At 44.6% G+C, this 22,751-nt stretch overlaps 1 protein-coding gene and 1 long non-coding RNA gene across 2 annotated transcripts in view; one reads left to right on the forward strand and one right to left on the reverse strand.

The window, feature by feature from the left end:
• RARG (retinoic acid receptor gamma) overlaps positions 1-22,751 on the reverse strand; it is a 206,913-nt gene that overhangs the window by 143,732 nt on the left and 40,430 nt on the right. The window lies entirely within an intron of this gene.
• LOC125429417 lies at positions 663-13,103 on the forward strand. The gene is made up of 3 exons (XR_007243986.1): positions 663-821; positions 3,889-3,894; positions 13,090-13,103. It is a non-coding gene; the product is annotated as an uncharacterized LOC125429417 (long non-coding RNA).

A 22,751-nucleotide genomic window follows, 5' to 3' on the forward strand; every position in this document is an offset into this window, starting at 1 on the left:
TATAAATGGAAGGCCGGCTATTAAAAGTTGCTATTTGCATGCAACTTGTAACACTTTTCAACCTTTTCTTAGGCAACACATCCCAAGATCAGTGCATTAAGAAGGCTTTCACCGGGCCCGGATTCAACTGGTTATGCTGGTTTTTCTGGGCTGTGTGGTCCAAGGGAAAGTTTGTAGGTCTCTGCAAGCCTAGATACTCAGGAATACCTATCAAGTCTCACCGTTACGGGCCAATTGGCCATGCTGACAGAGGCTGATGGGAATTGTAGTTCCTGAACATCTGGAGAGCCGCAGGTTCCCTACCCCTGGTCTGGTGGATCTTGTTCCTAACGTTTCGCCTGCATCTGTGGCTGGCATCTTCAGAGGTATATCGCAGAGGGAAGTCTGTTACACACTGTACCCAGAGAGAAGGGAATGTTTGGGGTATATATTGTCTATGTCCCAGGGTGGGGAACCAATCAGTAAGTGTTTGGGTAGAACTTGTTACGCAAAGATGTGGTTGATAGTATTATATTGTGGGTGGGGCTTATCAGTCCAGTGTGTGATTCACCTTTTCATGCCCTGCAGCAGCAGCAGTATTGGTGAATACAAATCCTGTGTTTGGGTGGAGTCCATTGTTCATGAACTTAGAATGCCCTTGGGGTTTGCTTTTGGTGTTTTTAAGTACTGGTAGTCTAGCTTTGTTAATTCTCAGAGTGTCTTCTTTCCTGCTGAAGTTGTCTTGGTGTTTTTGAATTTTAATGGCCTCCCTCTGCAGTCTGACAAAGTAACCTTCTGAATTGTCCAGAATTTCAGTGTTTTCAAATAAAATGTTATGTCCAGTTTTGTTTAAGACATGTTCTGCAACTGCAGATTTTTCGGGATGGTTTTGTGCTCCTTAATACGAGTCTGAATGCTGCATTTTGTGGTTCCTATGTAGACCTTTCTACAGCTGCAGGGTATGCGATAGACTCCTGCAGAAGTGAGGGGGTGGGTCTCTCTTGTCCTTTGCTGAGCATAGCATCTGCTATATTTCCCTCTGTGATACACCTCTGAAGATGCACAGCCACCTCTGAAGATGCCAGCCACAGATGCAGGCGAAACGTTAGGAACAAGGTCCACCAGACCATGGCCACACAGCCTGGAAAACCCACCCCATCTTGTAAGACTGATTACCATGGTTCTCATTTTGTAAATGAGTAGGACTTGGGTAGATCCAGGCACAGCATCCTCCTGACGTGCCATTAAAATGAATCTGGAAGGGCTGCCAACACCTGATCCTGAGCTCACAGATGCATGTGAGAATCTGTACGTTACCCTTTCACATGCTTTGAAAATGTGTGGGAAGGAAAATCAAATCCTGCAATACTCCCTCCTCCTCAGATCTACCCAATAGTGGCTCAAAAGATGCTAGAAGGCAGTCATCCACTTTCAGGGAATACCTAAATCCCAGGCTGGTTTGATGGTCATTTTCTCTGCTCAAGAAATCACAGTTCCACCAAGGGTATGTGGGGCTAGGTATCTCCAACAGAGAAAGCTCAGTACCTTCACCAAACTACAGTTCCCAAATCAATGGTCATTTCTGCACGGTCAAAAGATTCTAGGTTGAGCAAGAAAAATATCCCTGTGCAGCCAAGAATTCTGCACGGTTCCCGGTGCTAAAGTGGGCCTGCTCTGGCATTGCCCCACAATATTTCCCTTACCCTGGGATTTTCAAATATTTTTCAAATATCCCGGGCTGACCCCGCTGCCATGCAAACACCATGGGGGAACAACCAGTTTATTTTTCCCACCTCAAAACGACAGTCAATCAGAACACCAAATCTTGCGCGTGCGGGGATGTATTTGCAGTGTAAATACAAAAGACCCAGGCTCGTGCAGAACAAACTGGAGTATTATCTACCAGACCTAACTTGGCTCCTGGAAAGAAATGGGCAGCTGTGTGGAGGGAGAAACCGGGATACAATAGATCCAGGTTAAAAAAAAACAATGGTACACAGGTAAAATTTTGCCATGTGGAAACAGCCAATGACAACTGGTGAAGAAACAATCTAAGTTTATAATGTTGTGGACATATCCTATGACATACCACAATGCTTTACCCATCTAACCAGAAAAGGCCTAAGAGGCTACCCTGAGGCAAGCATTATTATGGACACACACTGCCCAGAGGCAAGAAAACAGAACAACAACTTGGCCAAGATAACTAAAATTAAACATGCTAATTTCTGCCACAGCATCACATTCCAGGACAGCATGCAAGCCATGCTGTACACATCCAGTAATCTTACACATACTGTTTCCTGATACCTAATAGGAACTTAGGTGAAAGATGTATGCTTGCTTGTTTCAATGCTACTGGTTCGATGCCAATCTATCCAACTACTCCACTGAACAAACTGTGAAGCCTTCCTTCAGCCAAAAGAGCTGAAACTGAAGAACGTCCTCCAGCATAAGGTAAGATAGATGCTACTGGCACAGTATAGAGTCACACCAAACCAAAAAATGCTACCAATAGAAATATAGGGACAGAACATTTCAACCTTCTCCCATAATAACTTGAAAACAGGCACCCTTGTACATTTCATAAGAGTCAAAATATCCCTGTAGAATCCATGACTGGATTTCTTAGTGTGTAATCGTACAAAGCAGATGCACTCCCATGACCTACAATTTGGATCAGAGCTCCTCTCCAACTGCTATTATCCCTAGGAGGGGAAAGGACAGGTGCAATGTCTTTTTTCACCTACAGAGGCTAATAAGAATATGAAATCAAACCTTATCTTATTTTGACACTCTTACCCACAACCACATGGGGTCTTCAAATGGTCCTTTGTGACAGTCTTAAGCTGCATGTCTAAGAACACTTTCCTGGGGGGTAAAATGGAATTTACCTTTGAGTAGACCTGTTTAGACGAGCTCCGTTAGTATTAGTTAATTCTTTCCAAAGAGGCACGTAAACTATGAAGGAGGCAGCTATCTTATCAGCTTAAAGCTTCTCCACAGGAGGGTAGGAATTGGAGATGGTGAACTGGATCCAGACAGCTGTTTCACCCAATCTTATCTAATTCCCCTCTATGTTGCAGCCCTTGTCCCACACACCTTTGGTTCATTCAGGTCTCATAATCCTCAGCATAGCCTTTTCAATGGTCAATGGGGACAGCCTTATTTCCTTTTTCACCAGTTGAAAAGCCGACTGGATCCAACCCAATGTATGTCACTGTATGTCAGGTGGTGGTGGAAAATACCACAAGGACACCGTGGAATTATGGTGACCCTATAGTGGGTTTTTTTAAGGCAAGAGACAAACAGAAGCAGTTTGCCATAGCCAGAAGCATAGCTCCAAGGGGACGAGGGGGCGCGACACACTGGGCGTGCGCCCCTGTAGGGGTGTGGCAAGGGTGTTTTGGGGGCATTCTGGGGCAGGGCAGGGCTGGAGGACGCACCGGTGCACTGGGCACTTTCCCCCCTTGCTACGCCTCTGGCCATAGTCTGCCTCTGCATAGCAACCCTGCCCTTCCTTGCTGGTCTCCCATCCAAGTACTAACCAAGGCCAACCCTGCTTAGTAGCAAAGATCTGATGAGATCAGGTTGGGCCTTCTAGGTCGGGGTAGGAACTCATTAGGATCTAGGTTTATGTGGAAAACAGCTTGAACCCTAAAGCTCGCCTACACCCTTCTTTTCATTGCCAGGAGGGTACGTGCAAAATCCTGCTTCTGCCTTGGTGGGCCTTTCTTTCTTCTTGGTGAGTAAATTGGGAATCACGTATTTCTCCGCATACCTGCTATTTTGCCTTGGAGTGAAGATTTCTTAATCTGCTTTGTGGGTGGCCCCTTTGTAGCACCCTCACAATCAGACCTTTGCTACTGTTACGTACAAATCAGGGCTACGCTCCTGCATACAGTTAAGCTGCTTGTATCCCACTGAAGCCACCGCAAAACTGCGCACAGGACTGCAGATCCAATGAGCACAAGCAATTACAGGCACAGTAATCTATTTAATAAATCACAACCAGCGGGTATTATTTTTCAGGAGAATAGAAAGTATTAGGGCGATGTGATCCAGTGATTGCATATTTCACCAGCTGCATGGAGAATTAATTCAAGTCAGGACATGACTTATTGTTTTTTTAAAAAAGGAAGAAGGCAAACAGTGAAAAGATTGCAACTTTTCTTTTTTCAAAAGTACATATAAGTTTGAAAGATCAGTATTTCTCCTTGCAAGGAACAGACTTCGGAAAAGTGACAAAAGCTTTTAAATAAAACCGCTATTATAGCACTCAGGAAAAGATCCAGATGATGGGGCATCTGTTTGGTTTTACGGAAAGCAAAGCTCTTCTGAGCTCACACATCTGTTTACAGAACACTTCTCATAGGCAAAAGAAATGTAAGCAAAGTTCACGTTGGTCTGGAAGCAAAGTACCATCCGGTCCTTATCCTGTTATCTGTACAGCCACCCCCTGGAATAGATTGCTCCACTTCTCATTAGGCAGAGCCTGACTGGCCGAGCCATCCATAGAACTTAGCAGCCTTCCATCTCAAGGATGCAGTGAAGAGCTGCTGGTTTTCAGGCCCACACGACCACCCAACCTTATAGCAAACTGCCTTTTGATCTGAAGGCAACCAAAATGCTTGTTCAAAAGCAAAGAATCAAATCTGCAGCTGGTGATACAACACAGAAATGCACATTTCCCTGCATTTCCCCTGTCCCCGTAGTAGCATTCCCAGCATTTTTAATTAGCAATTTAATATCAATGTAGTGCTATAACGTTATAGCAGTCTGTCTATCAGGTTTCCTAAATTCCCAGGTTTCATGTATGGACAAGTAAGTCTCTAGCCACTATTACTGTGGAGGTATAAGAGGAAACGCATATCAGAATCAAGCAACGTACAGAGACTTATTTGTTTTTTTAAAAAATGAAAGCTGAGAATTCAGAGGGCCTGATAGATAGATTGCTATAATGTTATAATGCTATAGCAACATTCAATTGTCAATTCAAACCAAAAAACCAACTCCTGCAGTGATGTGGGACTGGGGCGGGGGAAATGGCACAGATGTGAACAAGGACTGGAACACACAGACTTTGCTATCCACATTACTGCCACCATGGAGTGTTGCTGTAATCTTTCCCAAACAGTACAGCAAAGTAGATTTGGGGAAGATTGCACAAAAGGTGGAGGAAACCCAGGAGTTGCACAGAAGTACCACAATGCTGTGTGGAAGTAGAGGGGAAAACCCACTTCCAAACAGCAACCAAGTTGGGGCAAAACACCAGTAAGTAGTACCCCTTCCGCACAGGCAGAATAATGCACTTTCAATCCACTTTCAATCCACTTTGCCGCTGGATTTTACTGTGCGAAATAGAAAAATCCACTTGAAAACCATTGTGAAAGTGGATTGAAAGTGGATTATTCTACATGTGCAGAAGGGGCATAAAAGGCCCAAATTAATGCAAAAGTACTTCCATTGGGCCCCGTGTCACACAGAGTAAAGGACAGATGTCCCCTAATAAACATTATTCCTTATGAGATTGATCTGTTGCATGACAAACTTCTGTTTATAAATGTGGGGAATACCATTTGTGCACGACTAATCCTTCCCACCATTGCGTCCCCACTTCATGCACTGAGAATATGACATAGATGAAATTTTAAGATTAAATTTTAACATGCTACAAAAACATGCAAAAAGTGAATGCGGAAAGCTGCTTTCAAGGCCTGATGTATCACATACCACTGAGGTGTACACTTTACTAGAGTATGCACGCATGTACACATCTCTATGCCTATATGCAGAGATACAAAAATCTCTGCATGCAGCTATGACTGCTCTGAGGCTACACATGTTTGGGTAAAAAGTTAGGGTGTGAATCACAAGATCCACTTTTGTAGGTAACACGAGGATCGCAGTTATCAGTGTGTGTATTATGCATCCCCATAAAAGTATGTTGAACCGGAGTGTGTTTGTGTGTTGAGATGGAGAGAAAGTCCATGGAAAGCCATTCAGTACAATGACCAAATAGATGGGTAAACCACTGTGGCAGTATAAACCTCAGTCATGCACCTCACCTATTTCCTACATGATTATTTAGCATAGCCTTTCTGTTGATGGCATGGGTTGGAAGAAATGTTTCACCATAGGCACCTTTGTGTCATGCCACTTAATATAATAAGCACTGGTGAGATAAGATCATTAAAATGCACCACTGGGATACGCTATTTGCAGAAGCACTGAGGCTATGAAATTTAGGCTGCTGCCATGCAGATGTTTAACTTCATACCCCCATGACCCAAACTGCAAGTTTATTTTCTTTTAAGTTTCCGCACAACACTGTTGTGTAATCATCTACCTTCTGGGTTTCTGCCTGCCTCACAACATTTCTTCCTGAATCTGTTTCAGTATAATCTTTCCAGAAAGATCGAACTCAGAGCAGGTTTCAACACAGCATGGATAGGAAGATGTGAATTTTTGGATCTCCCCACCTGCATCTGTCTGTGTTATCTTACAGCTTCCCAAGGACCAGCAGCAGATTTTGGGTGGAGTATTTGTAAAAAAAGTAATCATTAATATGTATACCAGTATAATACCCGACACTTTAAAAAAAGGAAAAAAGTAATCAATAGCATGTATATCACAATAGCATCCAATATACCGGTACCTACTCTTTTTTTTTTTAAGTCAGCAAAAAGAACTCAGCAACAATTCAGTGGCAGGCAGATAATAGGGTGGGTGGGCCATGTCCAGATGCCGGGCCCCCTCCCTCCCCTCCCTTGTATGCCACCCCTCCCTCCCCTTGCATGCTTCCCCTCCCTCCCCCCTTCCCTTCCATGCCTCCCCTCCCTCTCCCTCCGCTAGGGTGGGTGGGCCATGTCCAGATACCGGCCCCCTCCTGCCCCTCCCTTGCATGCCAGCTCTCACCACCTCCCCTCCCTCCTTCCCCTTCAGCCCCTGACATTACCAGTCAATCAGCTTGTGTACAAGAGTTGTGTACAAGAGTTGTGAGATGGTCAAATATTTAATAATACTCCATTACATTTATGAGGTCCCTCCACTGAGAGTCATGCAGGGAATCCTCCTTGTGGGCATTCCAGTTTCCACTGCACAAGAGACATTTTTGGCTTTAGTAAGGCTATAAGACTAGTGCTAGTGAGGAGACCTGACAAGTAGTTAGTTAGGCAGACAAGCAGTGAAGAATGCTATAAACCAGTATAGTCATCCTCTCTTATGAAATCGGAGGCTGCACTGATGTTCATCAATATAAAAATAATACAAGATGAGCAGAGATCTTTCCGAGTGGAGGTCTTTCAGTAAACTGTGCCACATCTGGAGGGGCAGGATATGACAAGACAGAAGTCAGCCTTCCAGGAATGCTGCTGCGCAACAATTGTGGGAAAATGCATGCATTACTCGTCAACTGGTACGATTGTTTGATGAATATTATCATGGCCTTGAGTCTTCACAACATGCTTTTCAGAACAGTTTCTCACATTGTGTGCCTCTTGTGATGGGGGCCACGCACAAGGGAGAATGCTTCTGCATTGAATTATCAAAGCATGAGGATTAATGCGTGCGCAAATGTCTTTCGATGTGCTTTGCTTTGTCCTCATTGCTTTCATTAACACTTCACTACTGCGTGTTCTCTGCCTCATTCCGCACATGCAGAATAATGCACTTTCAAACTGCTTTCAGTGCTCTTTGAAGCTGTGCGGAATGGCAAAATCCACTTGCAAACAGTTGTGAAAGTGGTTTGAAAACACATTATTTTGCGTGTGCGGAAGGGGCCTAAGACTTGTGTGGTGTAGGTGTGAAAACTAAGACTGGAGGTCACACGCCTACATGAAGAAGAAGAAGAAGAAGAAGAAGAAGAAGAAGAAGAAGAAGAAGAAGAAGAAGAAGAAGAAGAAGAAGAAGAAGAAGAAGAAGAAGAAGAGTTGGATTTATATCCCACCTTTCTCCTAAAAGGGGCTTACAAACTCCTTTCCCTTTCCCCCTCACAACAAACACCCTGTGTGGGTGGGGCTGAGAGAGCTCCAAAGAACTGTGACTAGCCCAAGGTCACCCTGCTGGCATGTGTTGGAGTACACAAGCTAATCTAGTTCACCAGAAGAGCTTCCACAGCTCAAGCGGCAGAGCGGGGAATCAAACCCAGTTCTCCAGATTAGAGTGCACCAGCTCTTAACCACTACACCACGCTGGCTCTCCACCCCTAACTCAGGGTGCATCTACGTGCCCAAGTAAAGACTATTGCTTTATCCTTCTTGAAGCAATTTCACAGTTGCTGCCAACATATTCAGAGAATGTGATCAGTGAGGTAAAGTCACTGGGTCATTACTGATCCATGGGGTGGTGGCATCACATCACAACATTTACTAGGCAGACTGTGTTTACAGGGTGATTTGCCATTGCCTTCCCAAGTCATCTACACTTTAATCCCAGCAAACTGGATACTCATTTCACTAATCTCAGGAGGATGGAAGGCTGAGTCAAACTTGAGCCAGCTGCCTGAAATCGATTTCTGTCGAGATCAAACTCAATTGTGAGCAGAGTACTGCAGTCATACTACTCTGTGCCATGGTGATTAAGGAATTACTGAAAAGTCCACAGATGAGAACCCTCGAAAATGCTTATAGGACATCAATGAACATGATTCACATTTAAGAGGATACGGCACCCTATATGTAAATACAGTGACCTTTTCATATATTGCAGAGGATCCCTACCCTGTGTCCTGAGTGTAAACGTCACTCAAGGGTTGCAGGTTCCCCTCAGCTCCCTCCCAAACGGTTCCTAATTCAGATCACAACTGTGGCAAGCATGGAAGGAAGGAAGAAGTCCCCCTCTCCCCCTGTTCCACTTTTCTGACTGAAAATGGTGGTGGAAAGTCCAGTCAAGTTGCAGCCAACTTATTGTGACCCCATAAAGTTTTCAAGGCAATAGAGGTGGCTTGCCATTGCCTATCTCTGCATAGCAACCCTGGGCTCCTTGGTGGTCTCTCATCCAAGTACTAACCAGAGCGCGCGCACACACACACACACACACACACATACACACACACACACACACACACACCCGCGTAGTTTCTGAGAGGTGACAAGATTGGGCTAGCCTGGAGCAACCAGGACCCAGCTGGTTCACTGGGAAAACTCATAGGCATGTGTGTGGTTTTCCTCAACCCCTGAATAACCCCTACAGAAGCTGCATGTGGTAGGTCCATTGATAGCAGTGTCTATGCCAATGTGCACAGATAAGCATTTTACTGAGCACAGGTCCATGTATATACCTGTATGTGGGTGTGTGCCTTCTGGCGTATACTGGCATGTGTATATATACACACACACCTTGTTTTCAACCTTCCAGCCCACAACTGAATGCTGGAAGCAGCTTGCAGTGGGTGTGGCAGGTTCAGAACCCACAGAGAGAATCGTAGGAACTGGCTCCCCAACCTGTCCCATATGGGAACAAATCCACAAAGCTTGAGCAATAAAAACAAAACAATCCCCGAAGAGGTTCTTGGGTTGAGCATCTGGGAACTGGGCCCGTCCCCTGACTGGCAACACCACATTCCTGAACCTGTCAACACCAGCCATTAACCTTTTCCACGCGGGCATCAATCTCTCCCCATTAACGATCCCACATGCAACCTTGAAGGTGAAATGCACGAATCCCCTGGATTCCAGGTCCTACCGTCGTGTCTAACAACTCAGACGGCAGGACAAAAGGATTGTGGGGCATGACTTCTGATGCAGCAGTTGGGTAACAGGACGGCAGGAATCGCCTTGAGTGGGAAACTAAGGCCCCTTCCGCACATGCAGAATAATGCACTTTCAATCCACTTTTCACAATTGTTTGCAAATGGATTTTGCTATTCTGCACCGCTGTGAAGTGCACTGAAAGTGGATTGAAAGTGCATTATTCTGCATGTGCGGAAGGGGCCTAAGGTAGTACTTCTCAGATGCTTGATATTAGGTGAGTCCTATTCCAAGCAGAATACAAAGCAAGCTTCCCTGGCCACAGAGCCATTTACTGAAGGGCTCAAAAGGACTCAGCAAGAACAGACTGAAGTGCCCCCGATACAAAATACATTTTGTTCACTGCTCATTACTGGGAAGCTCTATGACTTGAGGATTGGAGCTATAGATTTTGTTGGGGGCGGGGGGAGGGAGGCAGGGCTCAGGACAATGCCATCTGGAAGTATCTCTTCCTGGGCAGATGGCAGCAGTTCCTCCTCCTCAGTTCCTCCTCCCAAAGCACCCAGGCACAGGGCAGGTGGAGACAGAGGCTGCTTGAAGCCACAGACGGCAAAGGCAGCAGCAATAGAGAGCAGCGATCAGGCACACACACACACCCAACTCTCTATCTGAGCAATCCCGGTCTGGCAGCAAGCAACAAAAGAGTTTCATTTTCCTCCGGCTTCTGTCCGATGGAGGGGAAGTCACCACTGCAGCAGCAGGCCACGGCTGACATGGGAATGTCACTGCTGCACAGAGAGGTTGGGATATTAAGTCGTAGCTACTACTGTGTGGGTTCAGGCCAGGGATCAGAGGCAGCCATTGCCTGGGGATCAGAGCCCCACCATCTTCCCAATGTGGCCAGTCTCAAAATCCAGTCCTAATCAAGGGAAATGGTTTCTCGATCAGGATTTTTAAAAAATGAAAGGGAGAAGTAGTCACCCTATCCACCATTGTAAACCAGCCAAGAGCTGTGAACCCTGGACTCTAAACAGGGGTGTACCACCCAGGGGGACATATGGGGTCAAATGTTCCCGGGCTATGGCCATTTAGTCACTTGGGGGTGGAAAATCGCCCCCCACACCCCTCCTCCTTCCCCTGAGTTGGGGCATGTTCTATAATGTGATGGTGACTTTGAGATGACCTGGTGCAAAAAAAGTTGTTTGGCCATGAGGGGAGGAGGGAGACCCAGATTTTGCACTGGGCTACATTTTCCCTAGATACGCCTCTGACTCTGAGGAAACAGACAACTCCCTGGAAGGTGACATTTGCTCACTAACAGCAAGCCAGGTTTTTCAGATAATTAAAAACATTGGATTAAATTAAAAACATTGGATTAAAAGTTTAAGCTTCAGTATCTATCATATTAGGAGATTCACAGTGCTGTCCTTTGCCATGTGAATCCACTGAAACGGAATGATTTGTTTACTTTTATCCTGTTGTTTACAGGGAGGCACGCATGATTCTCCCTTCTCCATTTTATCCATACACACCAGCCCTGTGAGACAGGATAGGCTGATCTAGTCCAATGCAGGGTTGCCAACTCCAGGTTGGAAAATTACTGGAGATTTGGGGGTGAAGCTTCAGGAGGGTAGAATTTGAGGAGGGGAGATGCCTTAATGGGGCACAATGTCATAGAGTCCACTCTTCAAAACAGCTAATTGCTCCAGGGGAACAGATCTCTGTAGTCTGAAAATCAATTGTAGTTCCATTAATAGTTTTCAGGCCCCACCTAGAGGACGAATCCCCACTGAGAAATTAAAGGTGGATACATCCAGGTATCAAAAGAAACAGTACCTTAACATGTATTCTCCCCTCCCCTGATGTCTGTCAAGGATTCAAGCAATGTAACACTCCCCACGAACACGTGATCTGCTCGGTGAGTGCGTTCTTCCTCATCCTGATTGGCTGTCACATTGTGTTGGGGTGGGACCTTTTTTGTTTTTTTCTGCATGCAGCTACGTACTACGTCACTATGTAGCTGTGAATTTGATTGGCTATTGGGTAGGAGCGGGAACATTACTCCGCCTCTGTTTGAAAATTCATATTGTTATTTTTGTTTTTTCGTTGCTATGTAGGCACATATGAACAATTTTTACAAATTGTTGTCTCATAGCGATGTTATTTCGTTGCTATGTAGCCATGCCCAGCGCACAGCAAAAAAAAAAAAGACTGTGCACGCTCAGCGCACAGCCCACTGAGCTCTGATTGGCTGGAAGCCTCTAAGGGCAGGAACAATAAGACGCGTCTGTCCCGTATCTCACCACCAAACCGGCTTTGGCGCTTGATTGGCTAAAAGGTGCACTTCAATGCTGGTTCAGAAAAAACGCGTGATGAGGGGAGAACACAGGCCAGAACCTTGCTGAAGCTGTGTTTGGCACTTGAGCGGTGGGGAGTTTTGATTAAAAGTGTGATTTACCATGTGAGTATCACGCAATTAACCGCCCGTGGGGAATCGCCCGAAGTTTGGCTGCCCTACAGCAGAGGCGTAGCTACCATGGGGACATCCGGGGACAAGTGCCCCGGGCGCCACCTTGTGGTGGGCGCAAAAATTGCAGGTTCGTTAGTGGCTTTTTCTATTTTTCAGGGTTTTTCCCATTTCTGGCCTGCAGGGGGCGCAGTTTTTAGGCTAGCAGCACCAAACTTTCAGACTATTGCCAGGTGACTCTCCTGATGATACCAGCCAAGCTAGGTGCAAGCTTGTTCAGGGTCCAACGCTATGGGACCCGCACACAAATGGGTGACCCTTATTACTCCATTATTTCCAATGGGAGCTAATAGTAAACGGCTACCATTTTGAGGGTCCATAACTTCCTTTGGGATCCCCCCTGAATCAAACTTCACTAAACCTAGGTGGTATCATAAGGATAGTCTGATAGCACTCAGGGAGCTTGGTGCAGTTTGCTCAGGGGTCTGAGTTATGGACCCCCCAAAAGGTGCTCCATCTCCATTGTTTCCAATGGGAGCTCAATGCAGATGGGGCTGTAATCTCCTTTGAGGGTCCATAACTTTAGCTTCCTGATCCAACTTCACCAAACCGGTGGTTTAATCAGGAGAGTCTTCTGAAGATAATACTAAAAGTTTACGGTACTGTTAGCTTAAACATTGCCCCCCCTGACAGGCACCTCACATTTTCCTTGTTCTTCTTTAAACCAAATCTCCTTTGAGTGGGATTTAAAGGAGAATCTGGGCTCCCTAGATTAAAAAAAAATATTAAAAAAGTATTGTTGAAGGCTTTCAAAACCAGAGACTAACTGGTAGTCAGAGGTTTATTGTTGTGTAGTCATGGTTCGATAGATCTTGTTCCTAACATTTCCCGCCTGCATCTGTGGCTTTCTGCATCTTCAGAAGTGTATCACAGAGAGAATTGTTATAAGAGAAGGCTGGACACAGTGTATAATAGACTCTCTCTCTGTGATACACCTCCTGAAAATACCAGCCACAGATGCAGTATGAAACATTAGGAACAAGATACACTCAGGACCATCACACACAGCCCAGAAAATTGTCAACTCTCAATACTGAAAATGATGGGGTGAATCACCCTGAAACAAAGCATCACCTTTCAATGTTGTTTAAACTAGGGAGTCCAGAGTAATCCCCTTTAAGGTGGATTTGCAGAAAGGGAGAATCTTGGTTTCAGAGTTTAAACAACATTGCAAGTGATGCTGTTTCAGGGTGGATTCCTCCCCTAAAAAATAGCATCACTTTCAATGTTGTTTAAACTAGGGAGCCCTGGGTGTGTTCAGATTTGTGTGTTGGGCCATGTTCTATAATGCAATGGTGACTTTGAGATGACCTGGTGCAAAAAATGTTGTTTGGTCGTGGTGGGGGAGGGAGGCTGCCCAAATGGGGCTTAAACAGATTTTGCCCCGGGCTCCATTTACCCTAGCTACACCCCTGCCCTACAGCTACACAGTGCTTGCTGTTTATCAATCAGTTTAGATTGGAGTAACTTTGCATAGGATTGCACAGTCTGGCTGTATGTCTGAAAATTCTCTTTTGCATCTAGTATCCCTAACCAGGCACATTTCTTTCTTTGATTGGAAATATGCTCAAATTCGGAAGCTTAGTCATCCACCTCTGAAACGTCTCATAAGCAGTTGGTTCTTCAAGCATTGTTAGTTGCAACTGCTGAGCTTCAATGTCTCAGATGGAATCCCGAGGCAGTTATGCGCATCCAGTTGCATGCTTGCTGGCACATGGAGAGTTCACCCTTGGCATGCCATTCACAACGAAAGTTAGCGACAGAAGGCCAAAAGTCGGTGTCATAACATTTCTTTCCTTAAAAAATGGGGAACTCTGCCATAATCCTGCTGCCTGAGGCGTGGCTCCAAGGGGGAAGGAGGTGACACGCTGGGGGCGCGCCCCTGTGGGGGTGTGGTGGGGACATTCCGGGGCAGGACAGGGGCATTCCTGGGTGGGGCGGGTGCAGAGGACGCACTGGTGCACTGGGCGCTTTCCCCCTTTGCTATGCCTCTGCCTGCTACATCAACATAGCACAATTACCAATTGCTGGGGAGCTATTCTGATAGCCGTCTGTTGCAACACACCATAGAGTTTCTTCGTGGTTGACCAGAAAAGCCACATGGACAAGAACCGGCTGTCTTCTGATATCTGGATTAGTCCACAAGGCTGTGAGCAGACTCAGAAGAAAGCTGTGGGCGTTGTACATGAGTTGCTCTAAGATGCTTAGCATTCAGTGTTATAACCCAGGTCAGCCTGTTCTGTGTCATATAGGGTGTAAGTACATTTCAAACGGCAGCAAAAGTATGGTGTAATTACGTTTCAGATAAGAGCCCTGGCTAACTGGAATATCCTAGTTCCAACTCCCTTTCCCAAAGCTGGGAAAAGAAAAGAAAAGAATTCCATAGGATTTACATGAATACACTTCTCCGTTCCACCACCATTTCCTCCTTGTGCCTTGTCCAGACTACAAACATACACAACACTTTGAGGAGCTTTTCATATAGATCAGAAATTCTAGACCTAAACAAAAATTGCTGCAAAATTGCATAGGTACAGAGCCCTTGCAAAGTGAATACATTGATCTCTGCATTTTCTACTTCTGCGCAATAAGATCACACCGATCCAACAAATGGCTTAATTCTGATTGTGGTTTCATTTATACCCAACACCTCTCCCCAACAGGGACCCAAAGGGGCTTAAAACATTCTCCCCTGCTCCATTTTGTTGTCACAACAATCCTGAAATGGGTTAGACTGAGAGAGTATGTCTGGTCCAAGATAATCTAGCAAGCTTGTATGTAAGAGCAGGGATTTGAACACAAGTCTCCCAGATCTAGTCTAACACGCTAACAAATAATTAAACTAACTAAGGCTCATGGGATGGTCAAAATGTAGGCCGCTCTACTTACTATGATTGTTTAGGGTCTGCCAGAAAGAGAATTGAAGCTGGGATATAAAGCTGGTTTATAAACTACAGTTAGTCTCACCAATTCAGACACCCTATCTTAATCCTAGTTTGTTCTTTAAAAATGCCCTCTGATGTTTCAGAGAGAAGGCAATAACATCAGTGTTTGTAGAGCAGGGGCATATCTGCCAGAGGTACATGGGATGTCTCATGTCCCCAGGCGCCACCCATCTGATCACGTCCCCCCCACCCCCGCAAAAATGAGGTCTTGCCCCGGGCGCAATATTCTGTCGGTATGCCTCTGTTGTAGAGGCAAACCAGGATGTGAGTGATCATCTGCAAGATGAATATTGAAACCATATGCCACAATGGTGACTGACATGTACACAACCCTTAAATTTGCATCATGTTAGGCTTCCAAACATCTCCAAGATCATAGGTAAATGCTCGATTAGTCCCAGAAAGATAGAGAACTGAGGCATAGCAAACGGAATCTACCTAGAGCAGGGGTCTGCAACCTGCGGCTCTCCAGATGTTCATGGACTACAATTCCTATCAGATCATGCTGGCAGGGGCTGATGGGATTTGTAGTCCACAAACATCTGGAGAGCCGCAGGTTGCAGACCCCTGACCTAGAGCCACACCATGAATCCACATCAAATGTGAAGGTTACCTATGCTTCCAAAGGGCAGGTCATATTGCACAAAGCTAGTTCACATTCCCTACTCCCGCATCCCTCATTAGGACTAGATGAACCATTAGTATGACCAGGCAAGGCAGCTTGTACACTTTGTTATGGAAGCAGATATTCCAAGTCAAATCTCAGTACACCCTTGATGCTTACTTAGCAGCCCTGGGCAAATTCACGTCCAATCTATCCTACCCACAGAGCTGTTGAAAAGGTGAAGTGAGATACAGATCTATTATAATCTGTTCTGGTTCCTGGGGATAGGGTAGGGAAGATCTCGAACTAAAATAACATTTTGCACAATCACGTAGTTCCATTATAAAATAAGGGTGCAACTCTCCTATGAGATTTTTTAAAAAATCATCTACTTGGGTGGCATGTCTGTTTGTTCGTCTAAGGGTGCAGTTCAGTTACACTGGTGTAAATAATCCTATGAATGCAAGACACACAAAGCCAAACTAGGCATGATGCTTAACAAGTACTGTTTAGGTTTCCCAGACCTGACTTGTATTCCTCTCAGTCAGGTGGCAGCTGCTGGGAACTAATTTCCACAGCACCACAGAGACCTGATTCAGACTGGAACTAGAGCACAGAGGGAGAAAGAGCTTCAGCCCTGTTGGTATTTTTGCAAGTGTCTGTCACAATTCAGTTACTAAAGGGTGAACTGTTTGTATGTAAACCAGTTGCTGAGGTCACTGTTTTATGACCTAGTCTATTGATTAGCCATTGGTCAGCTTGACCATCCTTGCATACATGCCGACAGGCAAACAGAGCAGAAGTTATAAAGTTACCTGTTTTCTTTGTCTGAGCTTACTAGCACTAGCATTAGCCCACTAGCATACTAGTCACACTTGCTCAGATGCAAGGTGTACTCTTTTACTGTAAATATGTAATAGAAAAGTACAGCGTTTATTGTTTCATTCTATGTAACCCTTCCCAAAGCTATACTGATACAGAAGCAACTCAAGGTATCTCTGGCTATCTTTATTTTCCGTTCCACATCTCTGCTAAGTAATCTCTTTGAATATATTTTAAAAGCTACAACCCCCCACCCAACCCCATGTTTTTTTCCAAACTGATATGGGGCCAGAGGGCATTACTTGCTGCACTGGGGAGGAGGGAGTGTGCAAATGCACCATACATATGCAGCCTTCCATCAATGAGGTAAACAATGCAACCGCAGGTTATTTCAGGTCAGGAAAACTGCATGATCCTTTTCAACCCGTCTGACCCAATGCTATGTCCCAATTCAGGTTGGGCCCCGAGTGGCACTTAGGAAATTACCCTGTTTCCCTGAAAATAAGACATCCCCTGAAAATAAGACATAGTAGAGGTTTTGCTGAAGTGCTAAATATAAAGCATCCCCCGAAAGTAAGACATAGCAAAGTTTTTGTTTGGAAGCATGCAAGTCGACCAGAGCATGCAGCTGTGGAGCGGAAAAATAAGACATCCCCTGAAAATAAGACATAGCGCATCTTTGGGAGCAAAAATTAATATAAGACACTGTCTTATTTTTGGGGAAACACAGTAGTTGCCAGTAGCTTCCATCCGACTGAGGAGAATCAAAGTTGCATTTAAAAAACCAAATCTCTTTTCACTCATGGGAGAAATAATATACAAGAATAAGGGGGTGGGGGTGGGGTCACAGGGTAGCAGACAATGGTACTGTGCACAATATGAACAGAAAACTTGCAGCATGTAACCACAATGTGAAGACCTAAAGGGTGGATTTGGTATGAGGGCCACACAAAGATTGCACGAGGACCAGGGATTTTGCATCATCCTCTGCAGTGATCATTTTGAACCCTTGGAAAGTGGATCTGTGCAATGAAACTGCCACAAAGATTTGGGAAGGAGGAAAGGGAGCAATGATGGCTCAGTATGCAGCTTTCAGTCCCAAGCATCTCCTGTTAAAAGCGTCAGATAGTGGATGATGTGAGAGACCTCTACCTGAGCTCCTGGACAGCTCCTGCCAATCAGAATGGACAATACTGACCTTGAAGGACCAAGAGTCTGGTTCATTATCCTTCATGTATGTTCATGATTGATTCCCCACGGTCAATTTATCACGTGATACTCACGTGAAAAATCACGTTTTAAGCAAGGACTCCCCACGGCTTAAGTGCTGAACGAGGCTTTATCCCGGTTCTGGCACGCATTCCCCCCCCCCCCCCCATCACGTGTTTTTTTGGAACCTGCAGTGAAGGGCACCTTTTTCTGAATCACGCGCTGAAGCTGGTTCAGTGGGGAGAAACGGGACAGACGCGGCTTATTGCTCCCACCCTTCAAACCTTCCAGCCAATCAGAGTGCAGTGGGCTCTATGCAGAGTGCGCGCAACCTTTTTTTTGTGCTGCACTGGGCGTGACTACAAAGAAACATAAAAGGAAGCTACGGTACAATGATTTTGATAAAATTGTTTATGCGAGGCTACGTTCGAATGTTAAAACGAGAAGAAGAATAACATGAATTTTCAATCAGGGGCGGAGTAGTGTTCCCACTCCAACACAATAGCCAATCAGAAGCTATGCATCTACGTAGCAATGTAGCTGTGTGGAAAAAAATTTTTTTTTTAAAGTTCCCATCCCAACACAACACAACAGTCAATCAGGACGAGGAAAAACAGACCCGCCGAGCAGATTGCATGTTCGTGGGGAGTGTTACATTGTTTGAAACTGCAATAAGACATCAAGGTCTTCACTAGACACATGCTGCAGTGGGGAGGGAGAAACTGTGATAAAAAGGTGCTGATTCTTTTGAAACTGGGGTGTATCCGGCTTAATTTCACAGTGGGGAATCGGCCCATGATGACAGGATTTGTTCCTTTCTTTATCAGCCACCTGCAGAGTTCTGCTCAACAGAGAAGGCAGGAGGGAATGATTTCACCACTTGCCCCCTCCCAACTGCAGCCTCTGAATCTGCATTACCCCAAGATCCCACAACCCCGTTTTCCCAGGCTTGTAGAAAGCTGCTGGAGTGAAGAGAAAGTTGGGAAGGTGGGTGACCACGAACACCTTCCACTGATACTGTGATCTCTGTTCCAGGATCTGTCTACTCCTCAAGTTGTTTCCTGCAATGCACATGCGCTTGTTTCCCATTGGTTGTGCACTGTCTGCATATTTCGCTTCACAGTAGCACTTTTCCTATCAAGATATCAGCTCCTCCTCCAAGTGTCTGTTGTGGGTTTTCTGGGCTGTGTGGCTGTCGTCTGGCAGTTTTAGCTCATGATGCTCCACCCACATCTTCAGAGCTAGGTCATGGTAAAATGCGTTTCTCTCTGTGGCACACTGTGGAGTGATTTGTGTGGTTAGGTGCCTGTTTTGTGCACTTTGCAAGCGGAAAAAGACCTGAACTTACGAATCTGAACAATAAAAACTATTCTATCTAAAAACTACTCTACCTTCCAAGATGGTTGAAAATAATACTAAAGTTTGGGAAGCAGTTTGAGCTAAGGGTATCTAAATGTTAAGTATCATTATTGTGCATCTTACCCTAAGACATGTGGTTGGATCCGACAAACCATTTCCACTCATGCTGCAGTTCTTGCGCAAACTGAACACAAGAAATCATCATAAGTAGCCCTTGTGCCAACACAACTTGGCATTTCCATTTATTCAAAACAGAGTCCTAGGAATATTTCAGCCACCCCTCTCCCCCCAGTAATGGTCTTCTTTGTTCAAATCATACGGCGTTTCCAAATGAGACTGTAATATGTACCACATACCCCTTAGCCTTTTGGTTGTTGTACACAAAAGCACTGGTTGGAAATGAAAAATCAGCACTTGGCGTTGCAGTAGATTTGCACAATGTTTTGTGCCAAAGGAACTGCATTAAGTGCAACTTCTATTCTGCTATCGAAAGACGGGATCCAAAGTACTAACCTACTCCTATTCATAAATGGATGGGATATCATACTATTGTCACTAAAAAAAAATTTGTTGAAGTACAGTGTAATGGGCTAGGAAAGTCCTAGAGTCCCAGTCACTCCATTTGTAGAATTTAGGAGACATCTAGACTGCTGCAAAAATCAGTGCTAGTTGGCAAAGTCCTCAGCGTGGAAGTGCAAGAGGCCACGTACGGAATGCTCAAAGGGCTTGTTCCAGATAAGCTCCACTTGCCGATGATCTTGTTAGAGGATCAGATTAGAGAAGCACTGTTAAATGATGCAGAGGGTCAAAACAAGCATGTGTGGGCAGTGTTTCAACACACACTGCTCTCCTGTCAGACTATAGGGAGTGGCATGGGTCTGTATGGCTGGTTTCCTGCACGGAATGTAAAGTTTCTAGGGGGAAAAGGAAGGTAAAATAGATTTTTAAAAATAAATAGTATACTTGTAACCCCTTTGGTACAGAGTTTCACATGTTTTATCTCATCCTGTAAGCGCAGGGAAGTCTTATTAACAATGTTATCCAAACAGGCAGAGAAGCCCGCTTGAGGTTTATCTAGTAAGTTCATAGATGAGGTGAAGTTTGGAAACTTTCAACCTCAGATACTACATTCATTCTGTAGGTTTGCCAGCCCACCCACAACCCCCAGTGCCCAATAGTGCTCAGTAGGCTGGCAGTGGAAAAATGAAGGGGAAATTCATCAATAGTGCAAGGCTATTACATCACTTCCAGAGGAATCCAGAAGTGATGTAATGCCACTCTCGGTTGGCAGAAACTCTATGGTAAAACCAATTCCTAGAGCAGCGTGATGTCACTTCCAGGTTTTCCCCAAAAGTGACATTGTACCAACAGTAAGTCCTCACCTTCCAGTTTCTAACCAGGTACCAGCCACTGGCTGGCAACCCAAGTTTTCATAAGGTAGAGGGAAAGCATTCACCTTTATGTGGGACATTTCCCACTCAAGCTGTTGTGTGCTAAATGGCAAAGAGAGGAAACCGTTTTCTGTCTCTTCTTCTCTGCTTGCACTGTAAAACATAACTCAGCAGTTGAGGGAGGCTCAACAATGTATAATAATAATAATAATAATAAGCCTTTATTTGGCATAACAATAATCATAACAATAAAAAACCTGAGATAAAAGGTATACAAATACAAAGGTTTAAGATAAAAGGTATACAAATACAAAGGTTTAAGATAAAATATAAATTATTGATTGTGCATCACCTCCAGTAAAAATTGTGCAACCAATTCACAAGTTTCATTGTCAGAATTGTCCAGAAGAAAAGGAAGTCTACTTGATTCTTCCATTTCACTAGGTATCCTAGAGAGAATGTTGGAATATTTTGATCTGATATTATAGATTTAGGGCAACAAAGCGGATTTGATGTACCGATGACACCAATTTGTTGTTCACCACGAGAGCATACCCTTTTGGCTCGACAAGTTGTTGAAATCACGCAATGAGAGCAGTGAAGCGAGCAAGTGTAGGGGCTCTTCTCTACATTAGATTGGTCAAAAGAAATACAAATGAGGAGCCATCCTGTTTTGATATGGGGGGTGGCCAGAAAGATGTAAGGGTGAACAAGTTTTCATAGCGGCCCTAAATAGAATTAATCCATTCGCTTTCCAACAATTTTTGTTTTAACAAGTTGTAGGATTCTGAACTAGATAAGCGGAAGCGGCGAGTCGAGAGATATACCAAGTGGTTTCGATGCTTTCTTTCGATCAGGGAAGAACCATAGGACGCCCACAGGTAATAGGATAAAAGTAGGAATTGAATCAGCGAGTGCTCATCATCACGAGAAATGCAAATGAAATTTAAAAGCTCTCAACCAAACCCTATAAACTAATGTTTGGCCCCAGTTCTAAACAAGAGGGACATGCGATTACACAATTTTGGCAGACCCATGAATTTTACGGAAAAATTTAGATTGGACCAAGGAGTCGTCAACTGCTTAGACCCGAGATGGGGTACTCCATAAAGTAACTGCGGCTTCTATCTTGGAGTTAAAGATTTTTTGTGCTGCTGGAACAAGGGAGTGGCCCTTTCCATAAAAGAAGCGTGCAATGGCAGAATAGCTGATGGTACTTCCTGCAATAGCTTAACTTTTATGTAGAATTATGAGAGGTTATAAGAAAATGTAATTCCAAGATATTTGTATTGGTTAACCTGCTCCACTGGCACTTTGTGTCGCCCAGTTATGTTTTTTGTATTGTTTGGTAAAGATCAAAATCTTGGTCTTTTGATAAGTGATGACCCCTAGTCCGTTATCTGTGCAATTTGCTGCCCACATCTATTGGCAGTCGACTAAGTCCAACTTTTAGGCGAGATAGAAGGATGGTAATAGTCATCAGCATATAGAAGTGTTGGAATATGCGGGCTAATTTAGGGGCATGGTTGTGAATTTCCAATAAGGCTGATGGAAGGTCACTCAAAAATAGAATTGAAAAGGGTTAGTTGCTAACACACAGCCTTGCCTCACACACTAACTTTAAAGGGTGAAATAGAATCAGTCATGAGATATCAGCAGGCATAACTCTAGGTTTGTGTTGGTATAAAGTTGCCTGATTAGAAAAGAGAAGTTTATTGTCTATTCCTTGTATAGCGTTTATTTAAAGGCGTTCTCTAGAGACTGTGTCAAAAGCTGCCTTCAAGATCAGTAGAGGCAGCTTGTAGGATACTTCTTGGACTTTTGGAGTATTTATTAACCAAATGCATTGAAGCATAGCATGGTCTAACGCGGATTTCCCCCTCGTGAAGCCTATTTGCTCTGGGCCAATGATGTTCTGATGAATCGTCCAGGTACCGCTAGTTTGGAGTAGAAAGTGTGTAGCATATATTTTAATGACTGATGTCAAACTAATTGGGCGGGAAGTTGGCAGGGTCCGATGGGTCACCTTTTTTATAAATAGGTACAATGACTGCAGATAGCCAAGGCTTAGGAATGAGGCCTGAGTCATTGATTTGGGTGAATAGATTGGCCAAAAGGGGTGCCCACCACTCTATATGCGACTTCAGTATCTCTGGGGAAATTATATCTGGGCCAGAGGCTTTACGGGGTTTCAAGCTCAACAATGTATTTATTTCATGTTTTTAT

Source organism: Sphaerodactylus townsendi, linkage group LG03, assembly GCF_021028975.2.
Source record: "Sphaerodactylus townsendi isolate TG3544 linkage group LG03, MPM_Stown_v2.3, whole genome shotgun sequence".
NCBI classification, from domain to species: domain Eukaryota; kingdom Metazoa; phylum Chordata; class Lepidosauria; order Squamata; family Sphaerodactylidae; genus Sphaerodactylus; species Sphaerodactylus townsendi.